General features: G+C 35.2%; 1 pseudogene; it reads left to right on the forward strand.

Annotated features, from left to right (window-relative positions):
* The first annotated feature begins 9,856 nt into the window (after nt 1–9,856).
* LOC112721205 (protein PHOX1-like) lies at nt 9,857–14,295 on the forward strand (annotated as a pseudogene).
* Nucleotides 14,296–17,230: the final 2,935 nt, after the last annotated feature.

Raw genomic sequence — 17,230 nt, forward strand, 5'->3', positions numbered from 1 at the left:
TTCTACTTGTAATAACTGTTTGTTTGTGCTTGAACTTCCTATCTGTGTTTGCATCTGGGACTCTGTTGGATTGTGGTGATTGGTTGTTAGTTGGATTGTTTGGGCCTAGGGCCGTGGTTGGAATGAGATGAACCGATGGTTGATTTTGGTTTCGTATTTCTGGTTTGGAATAAAATATGAAAAACTATTTTGGTTCAGTATAGATAAACCTTTTTGAAAGGCTTGATGTTTTGAGAATAGAATGGTTCCTCTTTCAGAAAGGATTTTCGACCTTACTTTTATTGTAAACCGTTGTTTTTGAAAAGAGGCATAAGACGGTTATTAATTACTGGTACGGTTTATCTTCATGTATCCTATTACAGTAATTCCCAAAAACCCTCTACTGAGAACCCTTTCGAGGATGATGTTCTCACCCCCTACATTTTTCCCCTTTCAGGATATGGGCGCAGAAGTTGCGAAGAGCTTATTTATTTGTTGTTAAGATGTTCTGTATTGCTTTAGGTTATTATTTGTACCCTCGCCTTTATCTTGAGATATTCTGTAAGAGGGATAGGGATTGTATTGATTATTGCTTGTAATATATATATATGTATATATATGGATGTACTCTTTATGAGTTTTGTAAGTTGTATGGTATTTATGGATGTATGATATCGGATGAAAGTATTTTTGGATCGGTATTGCGGTTTAAAGTTTTTAAACAGGCTCATATTTTAGTATTAAATAGTATAAAAGTCGTCGTAATGTCCGAGCTATCAGAGTCGCACAGCCGGAAGTGTGAACTTTGGTAGTTAGGGTGTTACATTATGGTATCAGAGCAGTTCTTCCTGTAGAGCCTGAGGAATGGACTGACTATGCTTCAATTGCTTACTCTGAGCGTTTGTCATGTATTAGGCCTTGTCGAACGACGAGAATTAGAGCTTTATGCACATGACGATCTATGGATTTAACGCTGTTAGTCTTGCATTGCATAATTCTTGGTATTAAGTTTGGCCGGCTTAATACTAGTGAATTATGTATATGAAAGCACTAATGGTTATCATAGATGATATACGAGTTTCGAGTAAAGCGAATCGTGGGTTTGGGAGAACGTTAGAAACTTTTTCTCGAGGCTATTCAGTTGTGAGTCTTGAATTCTGTTCGAGTTGACCTGTTCTTTCATATCCTAACTTGAAGTTCTTGTTTGGTACTCCTCTTGAAAAGTAATTTGATGTTTCTACTCTATTTCTCTTTTCATATGCATTCTTGTTTGACCTCAGTTGCATGTGCTTGTTTGGAATCCTTGATGCATCTGTCTTCCTCTGTTTGAGTTCTTCTTGATTCAAGTATTCTTTGATATAGTCTTGAACTTGTCTTAATGTGCTGTGACTTTTAACTCCGGGTTCCGTGATTCATTCTTAGAGAACTTGTTGATTCAGTTTTCCTCTTATTTGACAGTGATTACAGCTAATTTTGAGATTTTTATAAAAAATTGCTGTTGATTAGATACATACTTATCTATATATGAACTTTGAAGATTTCTTATATAGTTTAACAATTATTTACTCCTAATACCTCGACTGTACTTTTACTGGTTTATAGAACTGCACCTACTTAAAATACAAGTTGACTTTCTAGTAACTTTACTATAGTTCCAATGGACATCTTCATTTGATTATATATTTGGATATTTTTCAAAATTTTGGAAAGGAAAGATTTTTCACTTTTTTCCCGGTTGAGTTTCATTTGATAAGCTTTACCTAACTTATTTTGTATTGAGTTTGATTTAGCATGCTATATGGTTCGTGCCATGGTTGTTCTTTTGGAAGTGTTGGACTCATAGCTTTCTTCCTATGAACAGGCTAAATTCTCTATTTAACCTTTCATCCCTATGAATGTCATACTTTACTTTATTTTTGACTAATCTTTTACATTTTGTGAACATTACCGTTGATCTTGGTTTGTCCTCTCTTGTGAATCTCATCCTTATGAGGGTCAGTTTAATTTGTTTCAAGTTAGTGCATTGTTTATTCTCCTATTATCTCTACAAGAGTTTTTAGTCAAAGATTTATCATTTAGAAATCACAAATGATTGAGTTGTCTTTTCCTATGACTTTTTCTTTTAGATCAATTGAAAGCTTGTTTGATGTCGCATGCCTAGTGGATCTTGTTTAAACTACTTTGATTTAAGATCTTTTCTAGTATGGCTTGACTCTTTTTTAGTACATCTTAAACTTCTTGAATGTTCTTCTGAGATGGTGATTTTAAGAACACTTTTGGAGTCTTGTTTTGAACTTTTTAAAGAAGTTTTGAATTCCCTTTGGAAGAATACTAAACGAAATTTATTTTTGTTGTTTGATTGAGATTGAAACCATTGTTCAATTTTGACGAAGTTAATTTAAAGTTGGCATACGCTGTTTTAAATGAAGTTTTGAAAAGCTTCCTTGTTTAGTGGAAATCGGTTCGTTTGTAACGCACCACTTATTTTCTCTACTAAATTGTAAGCAAATTTCTACCTTGGAATTTCTTTTCTAAAGAGAGTTTAACTTCCTCTTTCGTCCTTGCTATAAATGTTATACACGCCTGTTTGAATACGAATTTTGAGAATTTTGAACAAGTATTTGATTATTTCCGAGTTTTTATGAACTGCTTTTGGTTAGGTTGTGCACCCAACTATCCTTCTAAAATATTTGAGGAAATATTTTAGCTTTTAGCCAAACTTGTGTGCACCTTGTTTTTAAAATTCTACATGATCTGTTTCAACATAAAATTGTATTACAGCAAAGCCACGTTATTGCTTTTGTTATTCTCTTGGAGAATGTTTGTTACTTAACTTTTCTTCTAATTTGTGAAGTGGTTTTTCCGCAAGTATCGGTTCCTTTATGCACGATGTATTCGAAAGTATTTGTAATCATGCTCTTGAGTTCTGTGAGTTTTGTCTTGGGTTTGAAATGTTCTCTTCTGTAAACCTCATACTTCATCGACTCGTTTGAGTTTGTTTCAAACTGATGCGCTGGTTTTCTTCTTGTTGATCCTATTGAACTTATTTGATCCAAGGGTTATCTTTGAAGTTGTCAATTGATTTATTTCTAGCAAACTTCATTGCTTGAGTATCCTTGGTTATCTAGGATTGGATATATTCTCTCAAATCTATTATCGCTATCCTTGACATTTGACTCTCCTTTCTAAATCTTGTATCCTTCTGAGTAGACTCGAGAATTGTTTGATATCACGTGCGACTTGTAGACATAGTAACGCGATGCGTTAGTTCTTTAAGACGTGATATGTGTATGCGGAAGTTGATGCGGTAAGTGTACAACGTTAAGAGTTGTATGTGTTTTATTCCTTGCGAGCGGGTTTGCGGTTGTCAGGCTTGTGATCGAGTATGGGGATTGTAAAGTACTTGATGGAGTTGGGAAGTTGAAGCTTTGAGGTTGATATGAGATTAGTGTGCGAATGTTGAGTACGTCGTTTTAACCCCATTATATCTTATAGCCTTCGATGCCTTGCCTTACTATCACATGATTGACTCAGGATACCTTTTGCATTGAGCCTATCTTGTAATGTTTGCTTTGCGACCATGCTCCTACCTTTGCCTCCTTATGCTTATGACAATCAAAGTATTTGAAAATTGTATATATGATTATATTTTGATATATTTTTGCTTATTCCTTAAATGTGTTCAAGGGTGAACTGTTATGGAATTTCTTTCATTTTGTATCAATTTTCGAGGGCGAAAATTTTTATAAGGTGGGTAGGATGTAAGACCCAGAATCTTTAAAAAGTCTTATTATGATCAAGTCTCAAATCCTACAGTTATTTATAGCCTTAATTTCAGGGATTATTTTATTAAAGATAATTAAGGCAAGTTTTGATTTCTTGGATTTGAGATAAGTTATGATTATTATCCAATTTTATAATTATTGGATTATTTTCTATATTTAAAGTATAAGGATGATAGTTATGAAATGATAAGGATTTTACATGATTTGAATTAGATAAATAATATTTTAAATATTATTACTGCTATTTTGGAAAATGAAGAAATTAAGTACACTATTTCTAATTTTTAGATTTGGGCATTTTATTGAAAATAATTTGTGAAATTGGTGAGCAAATAGTATTTTCTATATATAATTAGTGTTGGATTTAATTTGGGTTTCAATTACTATATTATTCCCAATTTTAAGTAAAATTACCAATTTACCCCTAACCCTAATTTCACCTAACACCTTAACCTCTCTAACCCTAGCAGCCGCCACTGAAACCCTCTCCCAAAAACCCAGTAGCAGCTGTGGCACACAAACACGGTTTCCCCTTTTCCCATGGAAGAAACGAAACAAAATCAAGAGAGAGGGAATAGCGTGCGACAGGGAGAAAGAAGAGAGGAGAGAGAGAGGCGCCGTCATCCTCGTCGCCGGACCGCAAGGAGCGTCGCCGCTGAGCCCGTCATCATGTTGTTGTCTTCATCGACGCCAGCTGAAGAGAGATGCGACGGAGAGAGAGAAAGGGCCCGCGGAAGGGAAGCGTCGCCGTTCCCTGAGGCTGCACCGTCGTCGCTGTCCATGGTGACCCACGAACCGAGAGTGTGAGCGCGGGTGGAGGGCGGCACTTTTGTTGCCGTCGTTTCTCCCAACGGCGCTGCTATCACCGCCGTGAATCGCGATCCGGAGAGGGAGGAGATGCGAGCCATGGCCGGAGGGGAGAAGACGCCATATCTGGAAGCCGCCGTCGTCCTCTCTGTGCCACCGTCGTCCTTGCCACAGGGTCAGCCGCTGTCATGTATGGCAGAGCCAGAACGAGAAAGTTCAGGAGCAGAGCAAGAAAGAGAGAGATTTTAGGCTGGGCTGGGAGTCCAACCACCGTGTCCAGCCGCCGTTTGTGTCGCCGGTGCCGCCTCCGCCGGAGCTGTCGCCATCAGAAAGGGGTTCAGGCCGCCGCAAGTGTCGCTGCCGGAGAAGGGAGCTGCATCTCTGTGATTTCGACCGCCAGGAGTGGTTTTGTGACGTTAGGGACCACTGCCGGAGCTTCTGGCTACTGCTGCCGTCGCCGAAAAAGGTTGCCGGTAAGGGTTTTAATTGTGGTTTCTGTCCTTTTTGAATTCCGGGAATACTATAGTCGCTGCGTGTTGGTTTCAGATGTCGTGATCGGAATTTGTCACCGCAGCCGCTTGAGGTGGCTGCCGGGCTGCTGCCGAGCTGGCTCGGAGACCGCCGCTATTTCGGTTCAGCCGTCCTTTCTTAGTCTCAGTAAGTAAGTATATTTCGAAGAGCCTCGCGTTAGTATTTTGTTGTGTATGGTTAATGATTACGAGTTTTAATAACGTGGGGTCGAGTCCTGTTTGTTGTATGTTGCGATTAGTGTTGCTATGGTCATTGCGAACGTGACTGGGAGTCGAGGTTTTGGTTGCCGTCAGTTCGGGGTGAGGCAGAAAGGACTCTATGAGACATTTGGATTATGGAATTGCGTTTTGAGGTAGGGGCGCTTTCCAAAATCTATGTTTTATGTATTGGAATTATTACATATGGATACTGATATGAGACAATTGATATTTGGTGATTGTATCTGCCTTGTGTGTTATTTGATTGTCTCGAATGGTTAATGATGCTTGTTTGGCTGAATTGTTGTGCGGCTTGTAAAATATAATGTTTTGAGGTGGATTCTTTAAAGATTTGAAATCTGAGTTTGATCCGTTGAGGATTGATTTGAATTGAGTTAATTATCTTGATAATGTGAGAAGTCGAACGCACTTTTGAATTCAGCCTAGTTTACTTTAATTGACTTGGTTTGGACAAATGATTTGTTATTGAGCCGTTTCTTTAAAGCTTTGGAAATGAGTTAAATCGGTTGATACTGAGTTGATCTTGAAATATGCCACTGAGGCGACTGTTGGATTTAGCTCGCTTTGAATTGATTTCTGGTTTTGAGCTGTTGAAAAGGAATGAGAAACGGTTTAGTTGGGACCCGAACCGGGTGGCAAAAGTCCAAGTTTTAGGGGAGGTGCTGTCGAAATTTCTACAAAACCCTAGTCTTGCTTGAAAAGTTATTTTAAAAGGGTTGGATTTGAGAAATTGTATTACTTGATTTGTTAAGACAATATTTATGTTTTCAAGCTTAATTTATTTAATGAACTTTATGCGTTGAGTTCGGCTTATTTAGAAATGAACTATTTTTCACCGTTTGAACCACTGAAGGAAAGAATGATGCACTAATATTGATTTCAATATAAAAAGGAGCTTTTAGTGATTTCAAAGGAATCTAGACTTTTGATTGGGTAATTAAGTTGGAGGTATTTTGGAAGAGTTAGAAAAATAGGTTCCAAAAAGAAACCTGAAAGTGGTTTGATTCAAATGAACCGGTTCCTTTTTAAATGAGTTGATTTTTGGACCGGATTGGAACTTATGATTTCGTATGGTCGGTTTCATAATAAATTCAGTTCATTTACTTGAACCGAGAATCCATGATTTTAATAGTTTTAGTGAATTTTAAGGAAATGATATAGGTTGACCTTCCCTAAAGACTTAGGACTCTGCCGAGAAGTTTTGAATATAAAATCCCATTGTTGGGTGGGTGATTTTGAATACTTTGAAATAAATCTTTAGCTTTCCATGGTTTTGGAAGTTTTGGAAAGAGAATGTCGAGAGCGGCTTTGTTTTGAAAAGGGAACTCACTTTGAGTAAATTTGGCTTATGAGCCTGAGATGATTTAAGAAACGAGATTTCTAAAGCCAAGGCTGAAAAGAGTTGAAACTTGATTTCAAAGTGAAATGAATTCAGAAAATGATTTATAGCTTAGATGCCGATTTTATGAATTTGATGATTTTGAATGTGGAAGTGCTGTTTTGTTGTGAGCCGGAATGGCTGTGTATGATTATGAATATTGGCTGGTTCTGGATTGAACCGAGAGCCGGATGGCTGCGATGGATGTTGATCCATGGCCGAGAATGAAAGCATATATGCTGAGATAATGATAATTGTGATTTGCGCTTTCACTACAGGAGATTTGAGTTTTCCTATGTCGTCAGGGTGGCCGGGCACTGTGAAATTCCCGGACGAGCTCACCCCCATAAATATTCACCAGTGATGGTGATGGATAAATATTCACCAGTGAGGGTGATGGATAAATACTGTTAACTTATTTATTTATTTACAAAAATTAATCTAAAGTTTAACTACTTAGGCCTGCGAAATAACATGGGAAGACTCAAATAATTGCAATGCAGGATTGATTGAAAATATTTATTTTGTTTTCATGAATTTAGATTTTGAAACTGTTTTTTTATTTGTGTTTGAAAAATAAAAAAAAATGGGATACACAAGTCATAGTTTCCGATATGTGTTTAAAAAATTTAATTAAATTGGAGTACACAGATCTACATTTCGGAGTGCATATTCCAAATTTTTTTAATATTTTTAAACTCAAATCCGACGATCCGATTTCTACTTCCTAAATAAGATCATCACACTTTTAATACTAGAATAATTTACAATTAAAAAGCATCCCATTGTTAAATCAGTATTAAAAATAATAATGCGGAAATATGTAGTGAAAGTCTATGATAATAGATGTTAGGGTTGGCTCAAGTGAAAAGAAACCTCTAACTTTTAATTACACTCCAGTTCGGGGATGCCCCATCGGAGGTGTCATTTCTACTGGAGCCAGCCACAAACTGGTCTCCCCATTTATTGCGTGGGCGCCGTGCCAAAAATGCCTATTGCTCATGTCAATCCTAATTCATGGCTACCACATCTGAACTAGAGTGTAAATTCAATTCGCAGACGCGCCGCCTATGCTTTTGTGAATTTTTGGAACCATTTATCTTCATACTTTTTTTTGGAAATAATATAGTTGTGATATTTGTTTATATAAAAAAGTCTATGTATATTGATCACTTATATTAAGTAAACAAATTTTCTTAAAATTGATTTTATACTCAATCTTTTCTAACCACAGCTATGACTTCCTAATTTAATTTACTTTATACATTAGTTATTTGACGTCCATAAAATAATTCACTAATTATTCTTTATTCTTAAATTTCAGTAACAATAAATTTTTTATAGAGCACTTTTAAGTTTTTTTTCGATCAATCTAAAATTAGACTATGATAATCTCAGCAACTATGTTACACTTTTAAGCCATGTTATATAAATAATTATATGTTTGAGTACATTAAAAATATTTTTAATTCATATCATATTGTAACTATAATATATTTTATTACAATTATTATGGCTCCTTTATCAAAAAACTTTATTTTATGAACAAAAATTTATAACGGACTATACTGTGTATTAATTTATCATAACATTTGGTTTTGATAAAAAATAGCACTTTATATAAGTATAATATTAATTACTTAATTAATACCTTAAGTTTTTAACTGTAATAATATTTGTAATATTATGTTAATCTAAATAATTAATTAGTTTTTTTTTTATATATCAATGACGAATAAAAGAGTGATACATTGTGCAAAAAATCTTGTAAACTATCTCTTTAATCTTTTGAAAACGTAAGATGTTTCATTCCACTAGTCATTATTGAAGAAACACTTTCATATTAATCAACTGCAACATTTCAATCAACCGGGATTTACAGGATGGATTTGCTGGTTACACTTTTTTTAATAAATTTGAACCGTTTTAATAATTTTTATGCATAAATTCATTAATCAGCCATGAATAAATATTTAAAATTAACAACTATATATTTTCGGCTTTATAAAAGTCAATTGTCTTAAAATTATTTGTTTAGTATTTGACTATTAGTTTTATTTTTTACAATTTAATCCTATGTCAAGTAAATTAATATTAACTAGATTCTTGTTACGGTATTTTTTTTCTTTTTGTTATTTTCTCACAAGAAGAGACCTGTATGACAGTCTAAAATTTTTTTTTAACTATAATTTAATTTCGCACTTGTGTAGCCAAAGTCTTTCCAAGAAGAACACAAAAGCCTCCTTCGACAATTTATTTGTCAGCAATCAACATTTAGATTTACTCTCAGAACCAATGTATCAATGTTTAATTGAATACATTGATTCAAAGATTTTGAGAGTGAAACAAGAGGTACAAATAACGATACGCCAAGAGTTTCAGAATTTGGCCCAAACATTAACTCCTCCTGCAAACACCGTAATGTCTACTGCTGGAGGTGAAGAAGCAAATGGCAGTAGGGTAAGTAACAAGAATTAGTAATCTCTGTTTTAAGGATTACTAAAGTTTGCCAAATGCGAATTTCATGCTTAATAGTAGGTGAATATAGTAACATATGAACAGTACAAAATTGTGTTTAATGAAACTGAAAATGATCAAAATAAATATTTGTAATATATACATTTAATATGCAGGCAACTAACCGTGATGGACAACTGTGTGAGTTGGATGTCGTCAAATGTGAAGTTGAAAGATTGCATTCATTGACAATACCAGTAAGTAGAAATTATTTTATTAAGAATATGTTCATAATGAATAATTTGACTATGATTTCATGATTATTTTTATTTCAGTTGACGTTTGAAATCCCCAGAGATATGCTGGTCAATGAAGAAGAAGCAATGGTAGCTATATACTTATATAATGCTAATGCCTCTCCCGAGTAAGTATCTTGTTAATATACATATAGATAAAAGTTGTTAAATATTTTATTTCACGTGGTAAGATTATTTATTTATTTATCTATTTATTTTTACAACAGCGAGAAAATACTTGTATACGAAGGTGTGGATGGTTGTAGAAGATCATTCGATGCACTTAAGCCTATGCGATAGATAGATGCTAATGTAACATTCCAAATTTTTTTCGTTAAATTTTTTATTTTTCAAACCTCTGAGACTAACTTTATTTGTTACCTTTAAACTTGCTAGATATTAACAATGGTTGCATGCAAAATGACTCATGATGAAAAAAACCGTTCCGGAGGTCCAAAGATATGGTTTCTTCCGCCTAGGGTCTCCGTAAGTCATATGAATTCAAGGTCTACTATATGCTTTAATAAAACAACCAAAGTGAATCACAATTTTCATTGACTGTAAAACTTGATAGGAACAAGCACTTTCTTTTTTCTACCCACCATCAGAGGTGGTAATGAACTATTCAGCATACTTATCTGATGTTAGCAGCTTATCAAAGGTAGCTAATGTATTTGTTTTAACTTTGAAACCTACCCATCTACTTTCATTTGCCGTTATATGTTTTTATAATATTGGGTTTTTGTGATTTTTAGATTTATGTACCAATTAAGGACATCTTTAAACACTGGTACTTATTATGTGTTGACGTGAAGAAGATGAAGTTGATATGTATAGATCCGATGCAACAACGACCAAGGAAAACCATAAGGGATCGACAGATTCGACAACTAGTGAGTTATTCATGCTTCTCAATTGAATTTGTTGCCAGTAACTCATTTAATTTTCAGCAACAATTACTTATAGTTATAATTGCTGTCAATGTAGGCAAATTTCATTGACTGGATGATCCATGAACATTTGGCCGATGAGAGATTAGCGGGTAAGTCAGAGTTGGATGAAGTTGCATATCAACTCGGTGAATTTCAGATCTATTATCCACAGAATCTTCCACAACAAGATAACTCGTAAGCCAAGTTACTATATGAATTTAAGCAAATTCAAATAAGTTTCTAGGAAAAATGAAACAAATACTTTAATTCGTATGCCTCAGGTTTGATTCTAGGATGTGGGTTGCTAGATGGCAGTTATATGCTGATACCAGAAATTCATTTATCATACCAGTGAGTATAACATTATAATTCCTGATATTGTATCCTTATTGAATAGAATGTTCACTAATTTATTAATTTCACAACATGCAGCCAGTGGACGAATCTACTCGCATGCGATTGGCCTTAGACTTAGTGCTGAGTAATTACAATAAGGTCAAAGAAAACACCATCGAAGCCGCAAAGAAATTGGTCACCAAAATTAACTGAAATGCAGCTATTTTTTATGTTAATGATCCGAGTCTTATTTATTTTTCGAAGTTTAAGATTTTTTGAATTATTTACATTGACAGGGTTGGGTATTTTATTTTAGTAAGACTTTATACTATAACCGTTTCTAATTATTTGTTTCTAATTCTGCCGTTTTTATCGATAGTATTGTGTTGTTTCCATTTATTTTACTAAAATTGTAAACTAAAAAAGAAGAGACGTTGCAACCTCAAAATTAATGGGTAGGTACACTACACTACACAATAATTACAATTTTATAGAAATTATATAGCAAAGGTGTTAGAGAACTCCGCATGTTCACCCGAAAACTCTGCTCCCTTTGTAATTTAACTGATAGCAGTTGTTGTTCTGAATAGTTTGGGTGGTAGAAACCCCCCAAAAATTAAATCTACGAGAATCAAAAGATACTCTCACACATATACCCGCCAAACCAAAAACCCCGATAGCCCCAAACCCGTGAAAAATAAAGCACTCACCCAATTTTGTGACCCTATCTTCAGCCTTTCCTGCAAATTGGCAATGACGTCTGCTCCCCCGAGGGTCATCGCTGTTCATAGTGGCTCTCTTCTCGGACTGATCTTTAGGTTAGTGGGTTTCTTATTCTCTTCCTTGAATTGCTGTCGTATTTCACTTTTTCCCCTTTTTTTTTCAGATGACAAGTCAAGCGGAGAATTACATTAGATGTTAGTTTCTTCTCCCTTTAGAAAGTCTTGGAAAGTATAAGAGAAAATTGTTCATCTCAACTCATGCTACATAAAATTTTGCCCCTTTCCAGAGGATATGGTTTACGAAAAGTTTGGTATATTCATCATGCCATGTCTTCCAGCAGAGGCTGAGAAACTGGAAATTGATCTTCATGTTGCTCATCGTAGATCTGTTATATCAACATTTGTTCCATTTGGAGTTGTAGAATTCGACAATGATGAGGTAAATTGGATTTTATTTTGTGTTAAGCAGAAAAAAAAGAATTTTAAGAGTATGATTGGACTCGTCCTCTTGCAGATTAAGATGGCTGAACATTTTTAAGAGATGTTCCTTAAAATTATTCTTGACCGATCCAAATTTGTGTCTGATCGTGTAACCCTAGGTAAAGGTGCTGAATCTCACAATGATTCTTCAACTAGGTCTTGTACTTTGATTAGTATCTTCTTGTTCATCCCAATTCTTGTGTTTAGTTTTGAAACTTGTCGTAGTCCATCAATTTAGTATCACAATTTGACATTATCATGCTTGTGGCAGGCAATTCAAGAGGTTGTCTGCTATGGAAGTATCAGATTTTGGCTGATTTCTTATTATGAGTTGTGGAGTCATTCTTCTGCAGCAGGCAGGTCTTCTGATTCTCTACTCCTATGATCGTATGTTATATCATTATTTTTTTTGTGTTGATAAGGTATAATGCCATATACTGAATTTGTTTTATTCATCCTGAATATCATGCCGCCTCATATATCAGGTTAATATATCATATGATTCCGTGGTCAAGGAACAATTAAATACTAATGTGGTATTCAATGTTTTAGAGGTGATCATTTTCGTAATACATAAGGCTCAGTTATAGGGAATAAGTAGTTCCTATATGTCGATCCTTATTGTCAATTTTCAATCAAGAGTAATGTTAATGTGAGAAAGATATTGGCGTTACAATGGAAGGGAAATAATTCAACTCAGACATCAGTATAGATGAGACTGAGATTGCTTTGGCTACAATCGCAGAGCCTCCAGTTGCCCGGTTGCAAAAAGTGGTGAAGGAGAATCTAAAGAAGAAGAAAGGTCATCACCAGAAAAGTGACGAGAAGATGGAAGAGGATAAGGAGGTTGTGCACAAGGAGGTGGTGCAGACGGATCATGTGCAGGAGAATGTGAAGAGTCATGTTAAGGATGAGGATAAGGAAGTGGTCAAGAACACAACTGAGAAAACAATTTGGAAGCAAGACCTGTTAAGCGGCGAGAAACTGCGGTTACCAGGACAGTGAAGTTCATATTTGGAGAGGATATACGATGGGCGCAGCTGCCGGTGAATTGTAGTTTGACGATGATAAGGGATACAATAAAGGATCGGTTTCCACAATTGAAGAGTGTTCTTGTGAAGTATAAGGATTGAGAAGGTGATTTTGTTACAATAACCAATGTTGCTGATTTAAGGCTAGCTGAAAGTTCCGGTAATGTGCTGGGATCAATTCGACTTTATATTCCTGTGAAGTGGATCCTTCACAGGAACCATCTTATGATGATAAAACCATGGGACGTGGGGTGCCAACTTATGTTAGCAAATCAGGTGAGGATATACAGAATATAGCTAGGCAAAGAGCCGAACCGGTAGCAAACCGGGTGATTACTGTGGAGGACTGGCTTGTCCAGTTTGCAAGGCTGTTCAAGAACCCTGTTGGATTTGACTCTGATGCATATCTATATATTCACGAGGTTGGAATGAAGCTATATTCCGAAGCAATGGAGGATACTGCATTGGATGATGATGCTCAAGAACTGTTTGAAATTGCAGCTGATAAATTTCAAGAAATGGCAGCTTCGGCATTATTTAATTGGGGGAATGTTCACATGTCTAGGGCGAGGAAGCGTGTATCCTCTGCAGAGGATGGATCAAGAGAGTCTTTGGAGAGTATCAAGTCTGCATATGACTGGGCTCAAACTGAGTACACAAGAGCAGAAACGAGATATGAAGAGGCCGTGAGAATCAAACCCGACTTCTATGAACGACTTCTTGCACTTGGGTATCAGCAGTTTGAGCAAGCAAAGCTTCATTGGTGTTATTCGGTGGCAACCAATAAGGACCTGGACATTGATGCTTCTGAAGAGGTTTTGCAGTACTATAACAAGGCAGAGGATAGCATGGAGAAAGGCATGTTGATGTGGGAAGGGATTGAGAAGCAGCGTTTGAATGGATTATCCAAATTCGACAACTATAAAGAACAGTTAGAGAAAATGGATTTGCATAATCTTTTCCGGTATGTTTCTTCGGAGGAAGCCGAAGAGCAGGCTTCAAAGATGAGGTTACAGGTATATCTTTTATGGGGAACGTTGTTGTATGAGCGCTCTGTTGTGGAATATAAGCTAGGCCTACCCACATGGGAGGAATCCTTGGAGGTTGCAGTTGAAAAGTTAGAACTAGCTGAAGATTCTTCGTCTGACATTGGTGTCATGATAAAAAATCACAGTTCTAATACAACAACACTTGGAGGTATGTGAAGGAAAAAATATTAGCCATCGTGTTTAAGACTCACATCCATTTTGAGTCTCAATTATTTCAGGGCAATAAGAACACATTATTAAATTTTAATAATCACAGGGTTCAAAATTGACGAGATGGTGCAAGCATGGAATTAGAGAATATCAATCACAAACAGAAAGAGTAAAGCAGAAACCAGGGATTGCATCTCATAGTTATGTGCAAAATAGGATTGGCTTCTGAAATGACATAATTCTTCATGACGATTTGATTTTTGGTCATTGTCAGATTCCATGACGTAACTGACCTCGCCTAGTAGAATAAGACTTTGTTACTGTTGTTGGATTGCATGATAGTGCATATAATTCAATATTTTATTTTCTACTAATCCTTTCAGTTAAGTTGTATTTATATAATGTCAATGATGACATTGTATCTCTTTGATTGCAGGAATTTTTTTCATATTTTTTTTTATTTTCTCCCCCTCCATGCTGCTTTGAATAGCTCATTGATGGTTGCTGAGATTGGATTATGTTTTCATTTCCATGTCAATTTTGAATGAAGTTGGGATGTCATTCTAGAAGGCATTGTTATATGTATATTTTTTAAATCTTTTATTAGGGTATTATGGTGTAAGGTTGTCATTCTTTTCGGTTGTAATAGCAGTATATGATTTCATTTATTGACAAGGTAGTGAGGTGACCTGAATTTTTCAGTTGGAAAAAGGAAAAAAACCAATAAAATGATTGTTCAGTGTGTTGATCAGCTGAGGTTTGCTGATTATTTTGGTTGTCAAATTGCCATTTTGTAACATTATATGATTGTCATATAGCAAAAAGTATGTATTTTCATCCTGTATTCCTTTGTTACTACTTATATACTATCCTTCTCCACTTTTAAATTTACATATTGAGGAAACGTTGGTGTTATACTTATAGGTTGTTATTGGCTCATTGTGTGTTATGTTGGGGTGTGAAATTTGAAAAACGGTTAGAAACAAATCAGACCATATGAACTTCTTAATTATTTTATATTTTAAAACCTCAACACTAACCCGGCAATTTTCCAGCCTTATAAATAAAGAAAAAAGAAAAACCTCAAATCGGAGGTTTCGAGTTACAACCCTTCAAATTTGAATTTGTCATTCCATAAATCGAAGCCTCTGGTTTTTATGCTTATCAAAAACTGCGGTGCAGGGACAAATAGTTTTAATATGAATTGTCAGAATATCCCGCAAAAACAGAAAACAAAAAAATAAAAAAATTCAGATTCTTCATCTTTAGAAGCCGATAAAGAGTATCTCTAGGGAGAAGTCAGCTTTTAGCTATTTCATTTATATAAAAAATAGAACTCATACAAAATCACTTTTTCTTTATTCAGTAGTCAGGTTTTGCAAGCCATAAAAAAAACCAAGCAGTCGATCAGCTCAACTGTCTTCTAGCCAAACATAACAATATAGAATGGTTCTCAAAAGCATGGCCAAGACCACAGTTTACCATACCATCAGAGGAAGGCAAAAGTAAGATAGATGTTAATGCTCACCAAGTTTATTATACATGATTTTAAGTTCAGAATCAATACTAAAAAAGATATATACTTCAAGCTAGTGAATTAAATTTTATGGAACAAAACATACAGCATTCACTTTTGTAAAAAAAAAATAAAGCAAAATGAAAGAGCCAAGAGAGATATACAAAGTGAAAGTAAATAGTTGTAAAAAAGATGCATCAAATCAGAAGGCTACTGAAGCGACTGTTGTAAATAAGGGATATACAATTAGTTCTTTTGCATCATAGTAAAACGAAATTCAAGAAAGGAAGGAAGGGGGAACAACAAAAAAAGTGGGAAATAAATACGTACAAGTATTGTTTACTCATTTTCAGTCATTAATATGTGCAAAGTATTCAAAACAGAAAAATCAAAACCAGCAAAGAAAGGACTGTTTTACTGAGAACCGAAAACTTATCCAACATTAATAAGCAAAAGATAGAGCAGGCCATATAAAAACTCTGCATAATGCCTCATCAACCATTAAATTGTGTAACATCACCTTACCCCAAACTTTAATAGGTATAAATTCGTCCATTGTGCAATGGTCTCACCATTCTCCATTTGAATAGCATCCACTGGGTTGATGCCATATAACCCTGCATGCTGCAAAATTGGATCAAATGAACAAATTAAGTATAAAATTTGCATGATAGGAAACTAAGTTAACTCTTCAAGGAGGCCAATTGGCAAAGCTAATTTTCAACAAAATAGTGTAGCAAATGCGGTGAAAGTATTTACCTACCTCACAAAACTTAAGAACTGACATGTGGCAAGAGTGGCATAAGCAAACAATACCAAGAAGCCCTGTATTGCTGAGAAGAAGGTATCCACCTTTTAAGATAATATCAAATGTGAGTTGTCAATATAGGTAGAATGGATATCCCTTAACTGCAGTTGGGGTAAACAGAATCTTGCATCTCTCCCACAAATTATCTCAAACAATGATTAACTCCTCAGTAGCTACCTTGGCCTGCATTCAACTTTTTTTTAAAACTAACATAGTCATTCTGAACATGAATATCTTTTTTAAAGAGAAATAGAATTATAGAAATAAAAAACGCAGCAAAGGCAAGGGGAAAAGACACGGTAGTAAATAGAAGACACGAGTTAGCGTTCGTAGTTATAATTTGGTGGTTAACATTCGTATACGTAATTACTTACTACAGTACATGGGGACACTTCAAATGAACTAGCATTAAGCTCAAATTCGTTTATTGATAGAATAAGTCGAAAAGTAATTTCTACAAATTTAATAGTAAATAAGCAAAATGACATAATCTTCCTAGTTCAATAAATGTCAATTCAATCAATGAATGCAAACTATACAATCATCAATAAAAGGTAATTAGTAAATGGAACGAAATAACCAATCATCCAAAAATCTGAATCATCTTCAAGCTGCCATTCCAGTTTCAGGGGCCACAACAAACGACCCAGCTAGTATGGAACTCATCCCGGACTCTTCGTTACTTGTAGACGCACAAACCGGGATATTGGGACCAAGACTTGATGTTTTCACTTGATCAATAAAAGCCGACTTAG

The sequence above is a fragment of the Arachis hypogaea genome, chromosome 11 (genome assembly GCF_003086295.3).
Source record: "Arachis hypogaea cultivar Tifrunner chromosome 11, arahy.Tifrunner.gnm2.J5K5, whole genome shotgun sequence".
NCBI lineage: Eukaryota > Viridiplantae > Streptophyta > Magnoliopsida > Fabales > Fabaceae > Arachis > Arachis hypogaea.